Source organism: Phascolarctos cinereus, unplaced genomic scaffold (assembly GCF_003287225.1).
Source record: "Phascolarctos cinereus isolate Bilbo 61053 unplaced genomic scaffold, phaCin_HiC Scaffold_726;HRSCAF=1367, whole genome shotgun sequence".
Classification (NCBI taxonomy): domain Eukaryota; kingdom Metazoa; phylum Chordata; class Mammalia; order Diprotodontia; family Phascolarctidae; genus Phascolarctos; species Phascolarctos cinereus.
In genome coordinates, this window is record NW_027556098.1 from 198,232,476 (window position 1) to 198,247,796 (window position 15,321).

Consider the following 15,321-nt stretch of genomic DNA (forward strand, 5'->3'; position numbering starts at 1 on the left):
ACATTTATGTATGTATTCTCAGGAAAATCCACCTGAACCTGCAACTAAACAACCAAATAGAATGATATTATTTTTATTTAAAAAACAAAGTATCCTATACATCATCACCTAGAAATAAAGATTTTATCCATCTTCTATTTAGCAATAGGTGGAAAAACAACTCATAAAACATAACAACTCTGGAATAAGATTGTATAGTGTGTAGGAGTTGTATAGGAAGCCTCAATAACCCATCGCTAAATGATAAATGTTGATGAGCCTGTGAGAAAAGAGGCAAATTTATGCACTGCTCGTGGAACTATGAATGAGCATAGCTATTCCCTTTTTTATTTCTCCAATTATGTAGATCTTCATTTATCATATTTTATATATTTATTTTATATTATATAATTTATTATATATTATAGTATTTTGTGACCATATTCAGATAGTTTCTATGTTTACTTTTTTGTATATAATATTTTATTTCCCCAATTACATGTCTACATGTAATTCCCCAACTACGTTTTCCCAATTTTTTTAACATTTTTTATTTAAAGTTTTGAGTTCCAAAGTCTAAACTTCCCTTCATCCCTCCCTTCCCCTTCCCTGAGATGGAAAGCAATCTGATATAGAGTATGCATGTGCAATGGTGTAAAACATTTCCATATTTGTCATTTTGTATAAGGAGACTTGAATAAAAAAAAAGAATGAAAGAAAGTGAAAAACAGCATGTTTCTGTCTGTATTCAGACAGAATCAGTTCTTTCTCTGGAGGCAGATAGCATGCTTCATCATGAGTGCTTTGGGATTGTACTGGATCATTGTATTGCTGAGAATAGCTAAGCCATTCAGTGTTCTTCATTGGACAATATTGTTGTTACTACATATAATGTTCTCCTGGTTCTGTTTACTTCACTTTGCATTAGTTCATGTAAGTCTTTCCAGATTTTTCGGAAATCATCCTGCTTGGCATTTCTTATAGCACAATAATATTCCATCACAATCATCACACAGCTTGTTTAGACATTCCCAATTGATGGAATCCTCTCAATTTCCAATTCTAAGCCAACATAAAAAGATCTGCTATAAATATTTTTGTACAAATAGGTCCTTTTCTTCTTTTTTGATGTCTCTGGGATAGTGATCTAGCAGTGGTATTGCTGGATCAAAGGGTATGCAGAGTTTGGTTGCCCTTTGGTTTCATAGTTCTAAATTGCTCTCCAGAATGATTGGATTAGTTCACAAGTCCACCAATAGAAGCACAGCTATTCTCCTGAAAGCAATTTGGAATTGTTTTCCAAAGGTCACTAAATTGATTATAGTCTTTGATTCAGTGCTACCAATACTGGGCATATATCACCAAAGGGATCAAAGAAAGAAGAAAAGGACCCATGTGTACACAAATGTTTATAGCAGTTCCTTTCATAATAGCAAAAAGAAAACCCTAGAAACTAAAAGGGTGCCCATATATTGGGAAATGGCTAAACTAATCATGGCATATGAATGCAATAGAATATTATTGCCCATAAGAAATGATGAAATATTTGGTTTCAAATGAATCTGAGAAAACTTCTACGAACTGATGCAGTGAAGTGAGCAGAACCAGAAGAACAACTTATGCAATGACAACATTAAAAATGTAAATAAATAACAAAAATTTTAGAACTCTGTCAACAAAATAACAAACCAGAAGAATGAAGATGAAGCATGCTACTCACCTTCAACCAGAGAAATGATGAACTTTGAATGAAAAATAGAACAGACATGTATGGACATGGCCAATTTGTAAGAAATGCACATGAACAATATTTGCTATGTGAACGGGATGTCATCAGTTACTATGGAGGAAAAATAGATAAATAATATACATCACCTGATTTAATCGGCTTTATAGTGTATTAAGGGAGACAAAATGCACCTAATTAACTATAATACAAAGTAGAATCAAATAAATATAATTTATAGGAGAATGTGACAGTTCAATAAGAGTAGTAAAAGTAAACTACTATGGGAACTCATAGATTGGAGAGATTATTTGCCACTGGGAAAATTAGAGACATCTTTATGATGGTAATGATACTTGACTGGGGCCACAAAAGAGATAAAACTGGTAGGGTTGGAGGACTGATGAGGGGGTAAGGAAGGCATTTCAGGCAGAGGAAATAACATGAGCTAAATAAATCTTTTCCTTTTCCTGTATCTATAATGAAGGTTCTAAGCCTCTAACATAAGTTTTTGCTGGTGTTCTGGGCTAATTTCTGAGCAAACCATGAGGTAATCAACCAAGTGTTTACAAAGATTTAGTATTAATTGTGTTAATACATTCAATTTAATTATCTAGGGAGATGAAATATTAGGAAAATATAAACTACAGACCTGCATGTAAGGGATTTCACCATAAAACATAACTGAGTAATTATGGCATTCATATCAGAAGGAATGCTTATTGTTACCGTTCAGTCATTTCAATCATGTCTGCCTCTTCATGAGCCCATTTGGGGTTTTCTTGGAAAAGATACTGGAATGGTTTGCCATTTCCTTCTCCTTCATCTTACAGATAAGGAACTGAAGCAAACAGGGTTGCCCAGGGTCACACAGCTAGTAAGTCTCTAAGTTCAGATTTGAACTCAGGGAGTTGAGTCTTCATGACTGGTAGTCTATCCATTGTGCCACCTCACTGGCGAGGAATGTTTACATCCCAGATATATACTGTGCCTGGTGTTCTGCACTTATTCCTCACACCCACTCTCTCACCCCCTTTGTATTCTAGAGCAGAATTATGTTTATCCACATCTGTCGGAAGCTACAAACTCTTACAGTAATAGCATATAACCTTCAAGTTACTGTCCTAACTGTTCATCTTCCTATTTGGTGAAGCTTTGAAGCTCTTTAAGCCTTTAATAAAAAGCAGATGGAACCCTTGTCATTAGGTCATGCCTGCTATGCAGCACCACAAGGTTAGAGAAACAAGTAACAATTAAAACAGGGAATAATGAAAAAGAGTCATTTAAAATAAACAGGGTCTTGACCTAATTCAGCGCAACTTTAGGACAGAAAAACATACAGGATGGGAAGGCGCCAACCAGCAAGCTTTCCTATCTAATCAGCTATGTCTATGATAAGGGAGGAAATAAACGAATGGGAGGAACTCTAAAATACTTAAAACAATCCCAAGACCAGTTCTCTAGTCTACAAGCTGTATCTTTGGGATGGCAGCCAGCTGAACCACCCAATCTACCAAATGGAGGAAGTTTTTCATTTGTAGGAACTCAATACCACGTTCAGATCATGCTGGGATTCTTTTTTACCTTGCTTACATGATGAGTAATGTACAATGTTACTAAATGTCACTTTCATGTTAATAATTGGCATTAAACATGGAATTTTAAACTGTTTTTTGCTTCTTTTTTTTTTTTTTTGCTAAGTTGAAACCAAAACTGAAAAGGAACTGGATGCTATCAACAACTCTACTCAGGCTAATCTACAAACACAGTTAAATCAATGTTTCTTAGATCACTTAACTGTAAAAGCTTGGGATGCCTCCTATTCTCTCTGGCTACCTCAGCTCTACAAATCCTAAAATTCAACTCATGTCCCATTTTCTCCACAAAATCTTTCTCACTTGACTGCTGCAATCTACACTGATATGTTTTTCTTTGAACTGCTATAATTTGTTCATTAACTCATTGAAAATGCCTGCTCCTGAGACATCACTAACTCAACATAGCAGATAACTGGAAAAATAATTTGTGAAGTTGGGAAGATATCAGTTGGCCTATTTATTTGCCCTCTGCAGCAGAATTCCAGATGAGGTTTTTCATGGCCCTCCTCTGAGGCCCACTACAGCTGGATCCCCTGCAGTACTTTCTCAAATCCCAGTGGTTTATGTTCTCTCCTTCACCCCAACTGATATGCCCTGAACAACAAATCCTATTTACAACTCAGGCAACATAGAATGATTACCAATTTATTACTTTTTTCCCCTAAGTTAAAATGTATGATTAGGTTCATCTTTGAAGCAAAGCCTACCAATCTAGAAGAATGATATTTTCCATGAGGAGAAGCAGAAGGAAATTTCCTTAGCAAACAAGAGGATTAGTTTTAAGCAGGCAGGTAGGTGACTGTGTTTAAGCAGGCAGGTAAGTGAACTTGCTGAGAGGAAAGACCAGAGTTTGAATCCTTCTTCAAAAAACTAGCTGTATGATACTGGTCAAGCTACTTAACCTCTATCAGCCTCAGTTTCACATCTGGAAAATGAGTACAATGATACCAATTACTTCATTGATTTACTAAGGGGATCGAATTAAATAACTAGCAAAATGCTTTGCAAATCTTAAAGCATTATAAATGTTACTTAGTATCATCATCATCATCATCATCACACAGGAAGGGTCCTTGTCAGATGGGAAGTAAAGTATTGTGCTGGTCAAGAATTGCATTTTCAGGGAGTAATTAGTAATGACTCATTCCTTATTTTATCGGAAAGGATTATATATACCTCATTTTGTGTATGTCAATCAAGTGTTAGTCTATATATTTGTGGTTTAAACTTGCATAGGAATTGTTATGAGTTTATGTTCATGACTTTATTCTACACAGTAAAAATTGCTTTCATGACTCAAAGAAAACCAGGTGCCATGCTACACTTATTGAATATAGTTTATTCCAATCTCTTTTTGAACAGATCAATTTATTAAGAACCTAATTAACTAAATTACATAATGCCTATGTGAAATTCTTTAAAATTAGATTAGATAAAATTTTATTTTTACCGAACAAAGAACTAATAATCATACACAGGTGAGCTATAATTTTATTTTAAATGTTTTAAAGGCAATTGCTTTATATTTTTAAATTTAGTAACAGTTCTTTTTAATGGTGAGGACTATTGGATCTTTTACCATTTAACCACGAAGGCAGAAATAGTATTTTCTTAGTCTAATGATTTCCTAGTTCCTTCATGTGCCATGGTCTTCAACTTAATTAACATAATAAATTATGATTGATGATGCCATCTAAAGATTGACATTGCAACAAAAGCCAGTGTTTGAAAATAAATTTAAGGGGAAAAAGTATAATTTTTGGGAGAAACATTTCTGCTTTTCTTGGTAAATGTTGATTTGACTACAGATTTCCTAAGAAATTTTAGCAATGTTAAATTATAGATAATTTTATTTTTAGATTCAAAAATCTACAGAAACAAGTAATTTTATTTAAAGTTTATTGCTATTGTAGGTACTAATACAGCTGGATCTAAGCCACTGGAATGACAATATAGCTCAAGATGGGAAAATAAGATCTGGACATAAAGGAAGAAGTAGGTTTTATCAAGGGATTTATCCCTTGATAAATTGACTGTTTGAGACAGAAGAAACTTTATGAATGAATTAATCAAGGTGAAGACTCTGTCAGCAACCTTTTGGAAATAAAATGGAGAAATTAGACTTTCATTAAATTTTCTGATATTATGATTTGTCTTTTAACATTTTAATTCTTGAAAGTGGTTATTTTGTTTTTCATATATTCTATTTTGAACTTTTCTTTCTTTTCTCATATTATCTACGTACGCCTATGTGATTCTGAGTATTAATTTTTGACTATTTCTTCTATAATATGTGCACTATTCCTTTTTTGACCATGCAATTCTGAGGTCTGACAAATGCATTTTTGGATTGGCAAAAACTTTTCCCCCTCCAGAATCCAGGGAATCTATTTATTTTCACTTTGCTCTCTGGTTCTAAGAATTCTGTTCATACATCTTCTACTATTTCTTGAAATACAGCATACATTTTTTTCCTTAAGTGATCATTCATCCTATTTTCCATGTAATTTTTAAAATAATGGCACCATTATAAATATAAATTGAACGATGGCAAGTTGGGGTTCAGAAGCACATTTTCTTCAATTTTTTTCAGTCTTTTCACTTTGTTCTATTAATTATTTTATTATTAACAGGAAATTGAATTTTTAGTCCCATACCCTTTATTTTCATTGTTATCTATTAATTTTATAAATATATCCAGTTTCTGTTGGCTCCTTATCTGTTCCTTCATATCTCTCTTGAATTTTTTTGCATTCTATCCACTCTTTGTTTCTTTGTTGTCAAGTCATCTTTTTTTCCCCCTGATGTTCTATCTACCTTTATTGCAGTATTATTCTCTATGCAAATTTTATATTGGGGACTTTTCAATTCATAATATTTCTTCATTTGATTAAGGGTGTCTTATGTTTGCTCATACAGGGTGGCTAACATTCCAGTGTTTTTGTCGCCAATATTGTTTCAGCTTTGAGATATTGAATTACCTGGTGGAATGAATTGCTTTCCACAGTGTGGAGATAGCAACCTCTGAGAATAGGTAGAAGCTCTGGTAAATGAGATATTATTAAGATTAAAACATTATTTGGCAATGTGGTTTAGTAAAAATGCATTGGCCCAGGAGTTAGAGAACCTACATTCAAATTCTACCTCTGACATTTACTACCTATGTGACTTTGAGCGAATCACAATCACCTTGGGCCTCAATTTCCTCATCTGCAAAGGGATGGAGGTGGAGGGAGTTGAATGAAATGACTTCTGATGTCCTTCCTAACTCTAACTCTATGATCCTATCATAAATAATTCAGTTACCTGATAAACAACAATTTGCCCAATGAATTGAAATCCAACTATACTTTAAACTCTACAAGGGCAGGGATCTTTTTCCTTCTAAATTTCATATCTCCCCCCAGCATCTAACATAGTTCTGCATTCTCAGTAGGTATTTAATAAATGTTTATTGATTGAATAAAGAATGTAATTGATGCATATTTATTCGTGTAATTTTCCTTTTTTTTCTAAAATGTTTCACTTCTAGAATAGATATAGGGGAAATAGAGATTGTGTGTTAATCTTGCTATGATGGGAGTAAACTGAAATACTCATTGTGCTAGGATTGCATATTTTCAAGGACTGAGTCCTCTCAGTGCCAGCCATCGTGGGGTTTCAGAGAATGTCCTTTTTACTTGTTATTTTAAAATAAATAATTAATAGGTATATATAACAAGTTCATGTTCTCTTGCTTACAACAGAAAGACAAGTGAAATGTTTTGGTCATTTTCCTCAAATTTGTATCCAGTTTTTTATCGTAGGTGGATAAAATGTTGATATGTAAATCACAATACGACAAAACATATTTACGCTATGTTTTATAAAGTTTTGGCTTTGCTCCAGACAGGCATCTTCCATATCCACTCCATCTACAACTCCAGAGATCCTGCCTTGCCCAGGCTTTTCTATATGAGAAAGATTGCCTTTCCCCCCCTCTACCATCCACCAGCACCCTTCAGGTAACCCCTTCCTCTTGACCTTTACTAGCCACACAAAGCTATCTGATGCTTTGGGATGATTCCACCTATCAAGCAGTCAAGAAATATTTATCAAGCCAGACATTGTGCTAAGCACCAGAAATTCAAAAAGGCAAAAGATAGTCCTCCTCAAGGAGTTCACACCTAAGAGAAAACCCTTGGGAACAATGATAACCTACCTTTGCAGAGTGCTCCTACTGTTCTATCCCTCATCTCATATCACTCACATGCCACCATTGCCTCTTATCTTACATGAAGAAGTGGCCCTTCTTACCAAGGCAAACCCCACTGCATGTACAAGTACGTTTCCATATATCCTCTCCAGCAGATTGTCTACTCTATCATCGCAACTCTTTAATTAATCTTCAGTCTCTTCTTTGGTTGCTTTCCTGCTAATTCCAAACATGCTTTTGTCTCTCTCATCCTCAAAAAAACTCTTACTTTATCCAACCATCCCCTTTAGTTATTATCCAATATCTTTCCTCTTCCCTTTTGTGTCTAAACTGCCTAAAATATCCACATTTTCTTCCTTTTCTCTCTCTTTTTTCTTCTTGTCAGTCTGATTTTCAAGCTCTTTATTCAGCCTAAACTACTCTCTATGGAGTTACTAATAACCTCTTAATGTCCAAATTTAATTTTTTCCCCTCAATCCTCTTCTTTCTTTATCTCTCTGAAGACATTGATACTACAATCATCCTTTTGTCCATGATACTCTCTTCTCTCCGGGTTTCTGTCACTACATTCTCCTGGTTTTCCTTTTACCTATGTGATCATTTCTTCTCTTTTTCTTTGGCTGGATTTTCATCCAGATCACACTTCTTGAAGGAGAATTTAGGGGGGGAATAGGTTTTGTCTTGAGCTTTCTTTTTTCCTCCTTCTATACTATTTCATTTGATCTGATTAGCTTCCATTGCTTTAATTATCATCTCTATGATGAAAGTCATCAAATGACTCTCAGATCTATTTGTCCTGACCTCTAGTCTCTCATCTCTAACTATCAGATTATCTCAAACTGGATCTCATAGACATATTAAACACAATGCATCCAAACTGAACCCATCATCTTTCCTCACCACACTGTCTCCTCTTCCTAACTTTCCTGTTGTTGTCAAGGATACTGCCATCCTCCTTAGTCACCCAGGCTCCCAATCTAGACATAATCATTGACTCTTTAGTCTTTCTCATCTCCCATATCCTGCTTGTCATTTCCCCCCTGCACAACTTCTGTAATATATATCCCTTTCCTATTCTGGTGCTGCCACCACTTGGGGGCTGGTCCTCATCACCTCACATCTGGACTATGGCAATAGCCTGCTGATTGTTCTTTCTGTGTCAAGTCTCTCCCCATTCCAATCCATCTTCTACTCAGCTATGAAATTGGTCTTCCTAAAATGTAGGTCTGGTCATATTACTCCATATTCAATAAAATCAAATAGCTCCATACTACCTCTAGGATCAAATATAATATCTTCTATTTGGCTTTAAAGCACTTAATAATTTCACCCTTTCTTAGTTTTCCAGTTTTATGATACCTTCTCCCCTCCATGTACTCTGTGACAGTAGCCTCCTTACTGTTCTTTGAGCATCATCCTCCATCCCAAGGCCCTGAATGTTTTCACCATCTATCCACCACGCCTGGAATTCTCTCCCTCCTTGTCACCACTGCTTGGTTTCCTTCAAGTATCACCCTAAATCCCACCTTCCCCAAGAATCCTTTCATAGATCTTAATCTTAAGGTTTTCCTCTGGGATTAACATCAATTTATCCTGTACATATCATGTCTATAGATTAATTGTTTACATGTTGCTTCCTCCATTAGATTGTGAGCTCCTTTAGTGTACATATTATTTTTTGCCTTTCTTTTTATCCCAAGCTATTAGCATAGTGCCTGGCACATAGCAGGTACTTCATAAATGCTAGTTGTCTGACTTAACTAACTCCTAGAGGAGTAAATCAAGAGGAAGGAATTAAATGATGAAGTATTAAAGTCTCTAAGGTAAATTCTCTTTTTATGAGAGAATATCATTTCCTAAAAGAGTAACTTCATTTTGAGAGTCTGGAATTCTTAATTCCCAGGGAGTATACATTTTGCTATCTTAATTCAATATGAAGAAGATGCTCATTAATAGTTAAATGAGCAAATTTAACATTGTTATGCAAAATATGTAGGAAATAGTATCAAAATTATACCACAATGAAAATAACTCATGATTCATAGAGAATTACATTTTCTTCTTGCATTGGAGAAAATTAGACAAAGAAATAAACATCTGAATTATTTTTATGGGGAAGTGACACGCATTTACTAAGTGCTTGTTATATACCAGACACTGTGCTAAGCACTAGGGACATAAAATACAAGCAAAATAAATACAGTTCATTCCCACAAGGAACTTAAATTTTAATATGGAAAGCTATTACTTAAAAAAGAGCTGAAAATAAAAAGTAAAGGGAGAGAAGAAAAGGTACTTTGACCTTAAAGAATTCCCTTAAAAAAAAAGAATTCCCTTAACCTCTCTGCAACTCCCATTTTGCCATCTGTACACTGGGAACAGTAATAAATACACTACTCACCTCAAAGAGGATCAACTGAAACAATGTATGTGAAAGCACTTTATAAACTGTAAGACTCTATAAAAGTACAGTACTGCATTATATTTCTTTGGAAAATCTCCCTTTGGAGATTATGTTCTATGTGCATGAAATAAATGGGCTTCAGTGCAAGCGATCCATGCAGTTTGACTTGCTCATTAGAATCATAGAATGTTAGCACTGGAAAGGACCTGGGACATCATTTTGCCTCAGCCCTTCTTTTTACTGATACTGAGGCCTCAAGAGTTTATATGAGTTGTTTAATGCATTACAGTCATTTAGTGGCAGATTCAGGATTAGAACTCAAGTTGTCTTTATTCCCAGTCCAAAGCTCATCATGACAGCAGTAAGGTAAGAGGACAAATCTCTTGCTTGATGCAGAAAAATTAGGAAGCCATTCAAAATATTTGGAAGAGGGGAGAAATAAAGTCAAAAGAAGTTTGGAAAGTGCTCTTAAATGCCATCCTGCTAACTGAGTGGAAAAGTAATAAGAACAGTCTCTCCCATCCAAATCTTTGAACAAGGCTGCTAACCAGTAGAAAGCCTGAATGTTTTGTGTTTCTCCTTATTCTTTTCTTTTCTGAGATGCATGTGTTCCCCGGGAGTGAATTGGCCCAAAGTCAGAAAGCAGGGAAGGAGGAGAAGTAAATAACCTGATTACCAAATTGAATAGAATTCAGAGTTAAATTACTTCTGTGCTTATTGCAGAACAGGGACAAGTCATTTCCTTATCCTAGGCAAGGCCTGCAAATTATACCCTCTATGTGTGACTTTCATCTACAGGCTTTGTGCCTCTCTTACAATGCGTACAAGTTGAATGATCACAAAAGCATATATCCTAGAGAGCAATCTTTTCTAGCATTAAAAAAAAATGTACATTCATATAAAAAATAGTACTCTTAAAGATTACCCTAGCTCACATGGCCCTTGTGTTGGATAATTCCTTGCCTACACAACTTCCTGTTATGGCTCTTTCTCTAGAATCTCTGAAGCTTTCTCATTAATCTACATGTTGTCCTGGAATAACATTCAAGCTTGGAGAAAAAAAAGGATTGAGAGCTGCAACTATGAAGATTCACATTGGAAAACATTATTTGGAAAACATCAAAAATTCACTTTGTGACCCCGGTCAAGTCAGTTAAGCTAGTTTGCCTCAGTTTCCTCATCTATAAAGTAAGCTAGAGAAGTAAACGACAAACCACTCCAGGGTCTTGCCATCAAAAGCCCAAATTAGGTCATGAAGAGTCAGTCACAGCTGAAATGAACAAACAACAAAAAATTTAAAGTAAAAATAGTTCTGTAAATTAGCAAGTTTTTCCACATTCTTCTTTTCACTTCTCAACCTTATAAAACACAAAGAGGTAAGATAGGGTGAGCTTTAAAGAAATGAGCATTTTTATTTTACATTTCTAGTGAGGAGCCTCATACTCTGAAATAGAGTATTTGGAAGAAGCAAGATAAAACAATGCACGTTGCCATTCTACAGCTCCTGGGATTTGCGAGGGAAAGAATAATCAGAAAGTTCTGCAAAGAATGTTTTATTACATTTAGTATTATTGAATGAGGAGAGACTTGGGCCAGCTTTCCCTAATGAAGCGAGAGACAATCTGGTTTGCTTTGGGGATCCATGACATTAGAAATTTGTCTTTTGCATCTTGCTGGTTCACATCCCTATGAGCTGGCTACTTAATTCTCATGGGGACCCTTCCTGTTCTTTCTATACTGAGTCATATTATGTACTCATACATCAAAAGGATACCCTCACAGTACTAACCTCCCCAGAGGATACTCTGGCTAGCCTTCAGAAAAGCAAAGCAAACAACCATTCTCCCCCCTCTTCTTTTCTTTTTTCCCAGATTTTCTTCCCTTCAATTCATTCACTGCCTAGTGGAGAATAAAGCAGACCCCACCCCCAACCCCTATATTCTATATATCTTATAAAAGAATAAAATATACTTGACCCTTCAGGACTTATGTTGTTTTGTTGCTGCTTCTGGATATTTTCATAAAGCAATGTATCATGTCATTAAATGTTATCATCTCCATCTAGTTTATAAAACATTAGCATCCTTAAAGAAATAAGAAAATAAAAGAAGAAAAAAGTACATTTATTCCCCACTGCCCCCCAAGAATATGTAGCTTTGTTTTCTACAAATAAACTAACTGAAAGACAGAACTCCTGGGGAGAGATTTACCCTAAAAATCAGAACAATTGCAATCCAGATCTCTTATAACTATCTCAGATATCGGCATACCCCTTGAATGTCTCTGCTGCCTTTAGCAGATTTCTATTGACCCGAGAGATTGCCAGCTCAATTAATGAAGGACAAGAACATTTAGCAACCTTTGCCTTTCTGACTGCTGCCCTTAAATACTCTGTGCTGGGGGGCCATTCTCTGGAGTCTCTGGAGAGCTATGTGCAAAACAGTGATTTCTGGCTACATAAATAAATATGAAATGAAATTTGTCTTAAATACTTAATAATTAATTCAGATGTTTAAGCATGTCCTTCAATATTTTTCATAATTTTCTGTTGTTACATATAATAGATATAGACACAGGAAAAGATTCAATTTCTCAGAGATTGTGACAACTTCCAAAAATTTATTTTTAAAGGGCAGCATTCAGAAGAGAAATTATCTGGGAGGCAAACATGATCAACCAAGCAACAAATAATTATCATGTCCCAACTATGTCCTATGTATTATGCAATTGTCTGGGCATATAGAGATATAATGAAATAGTCCTTGGCCTCAAGAAGCTTACAGTCTATAAAGGGAAACAATAGGTAAATATATAAGTATATACAAGACAAATATACTGATTCTTTTAAGAGAAGGCACTAGCAGCTGATCAAATCGAGGAAGGTATCTTACAGAAGGTGGCACTACTAGGTACCACTAGAATGTAAGCTTTTTATAGATAGGACTTTTTAAATCTTTGTTTCCCCAACAATAAGTATGATGCCTAATAAAGATGTTTTTAATTGGGTTGAAGGAGGAAAAATTGAATTGAATGTAACATACGTTTATTCTATGTACTACGTGTTATTAGACTGTATTAGACACTGAAGATAGAAAGATGAAAAGCTATATAATCTCTGGCCTCAAATGAGATTATAATCTAATACAAAGACAATGGGAATTTTAACAGTTTAAAAAAAGTTAAAATGATTAAATTCATGAGAGAGTGGCAAGAAGTATTAAGGACAAAGAGATTGGTTCTAGCTGGAACAATCAGAGAAATCATCATGAGAGAGGTGACATCTAAGTTGAGAATTGAAGGAAGAACATGATTTCAATAATTGAGGTTGGGAAAGAGACCAGTTTAGGCACAGCATGGAGGGATGCAGGGTATGGCATATACAATTAATGAAGGGGGGAGAGAACAACAAGTGTGATTGAGGGCCCGATGAATAGTTGGTTAGCTAGAGAACACATGGCTGGGAATATCATAAACTGAGGGTGAAAAGACAATTTGGAACCAGATTGCAGAAAGCCTTGACTGTCAGTTTAAGGAGTTTATATTTCACCTGGTAGGTAGCCACTGGGGGTTTTTTGTAAAAGGGAGAAAAGTAACAGATCAATGAATTTTGAATATTCCTTTGGCGGTTGTGTGAAGGATGGATTGAAGAGGGGAGAGTGGAAGGAGGGAGGCTAGATCGCATGTTATTGTAATGATTTTAGATAGAAAGATAACCTCAATCGGTGCAAAGGGGTGGTAGCAGGGGGAATACTAAGGAGGGGAAAATTGAATGCAAGAGTATTTAAAAAGTAGAAATAGCAACCAATTTGGTGTGAAGAAAGAAAAAAATAGTTTTATAAAATAATACTAAGTAAAGGAAGTCATGTATTTCTAAGTAATACATTAACTCTTTAGAACAAATATTATTAAACTATTATTACATAGATAAAGCTTCTGTATGTGTATTTTATATGTTGTACATAGTGGAATATAGCAGTTTCATAACCATTTAATTCCAATACCCACTGACCCAATCAACCTTAGATGGTTCTAGATTCGTATAATTGGTCAGAGTAATTGATCATTAGACATATTTCTTGGTCTTTGGGGTTTATGTTGCTGAATGAAGAGACACTAGCTGATCAATCTGACTGAAAATCAGGGCCTAGATTTTTATGGCACTTTACACATTGCAAAGCATTTTCAAACATGTTATATTCCCTTATTCTCACAGCAACCCTATGAAGGGGGAATGGTGAGTAGTATGATCCTTATGTTACTGATAGGAAAATTGAGAGGAGAGGCAGCTAGGCGGCACAGTGGATTGAGCTCCAGCCTTGAAGTCAGGAAGACCCGGGTTCAAATCCGACCTCAGACACTTAACACTTACTTGCTGTGTGACCCTGGGCAAGTCACTAAAAAATAATAATAATAAATGAAAATTAAGAGGCCATAAAAGAAAACATGCCCTCAGTTGAGCACAAACAAATAAGGATTAGGACTCAGATCTCTTGACTCCTAAAATCTCCAGGCTGTACTCTAGACCTTCTTTATCATTCCCCAGAAACCTCTTCAGCCTAGAAGCTCACTCCAGTCCTAGAATTTACACATTTGAAGTATCCTTCACACTTCTATACTCTTTCTCTGATTGGATGGCTCTTCCCAGAATCTACATTTAAGAAGGGCATACAAGCTAGATATCTCTCATTCCTGTCCAGGCTTACACTCTAAATTTTTTTTTTCTACCATAGCCATATGCTAGCATTCTATTGGGTACGTTTATTCCCCCACCTCAAGTTCAGCTTCCTTTTATGTGTTGACTTCTGCTATTGTAATGATGTAATGTACTGTAATGTAATGTAATGTAATGTAATGTAATGTAATGTAATGTAATGTAATGTAATGTAATAATGTATTGCATCGAAGGGAGAGATTGTTTTTATTTCTGCTTATATTTTTATTCTTAGCAGTTAGCATAATGCCTGGTATAACATTATTAATTTCTTGTCTATGGATTTGGGATTTTTCTACTGAATGGCAGGCATCTGAAGCTATGGATAACTAAGGAGAGGCAATGACTTTAACTAAAAGTCATATGAAGAGTCCAGAAAGGTAATAACAGGATTGAATGCTTTAGAAATTTAGAAATTTTAGAAGCCATAGGAAAATAGCTACTATCAAATCTTCCTTAAAAGTCCTAGTACATTTTTCCTTTAAAAAAATGCTTCATTAGCCAGTCTCTAAGGCATTCCATTGAGTTAATTCCTGTCAGTAAATATCATTGAAGGTGTTCTTAGTTTCTTTGACAAGTTTTAATATAAGAGAACAAACTTGTTATGCTGCTAATTGAACACAATCACTATAATGTGAATAATATTTAATAGAGGCTGTCCTGAAAATCATTTTTCTTTTTGGACAAATTGGCAGTTTTAATTTTAAG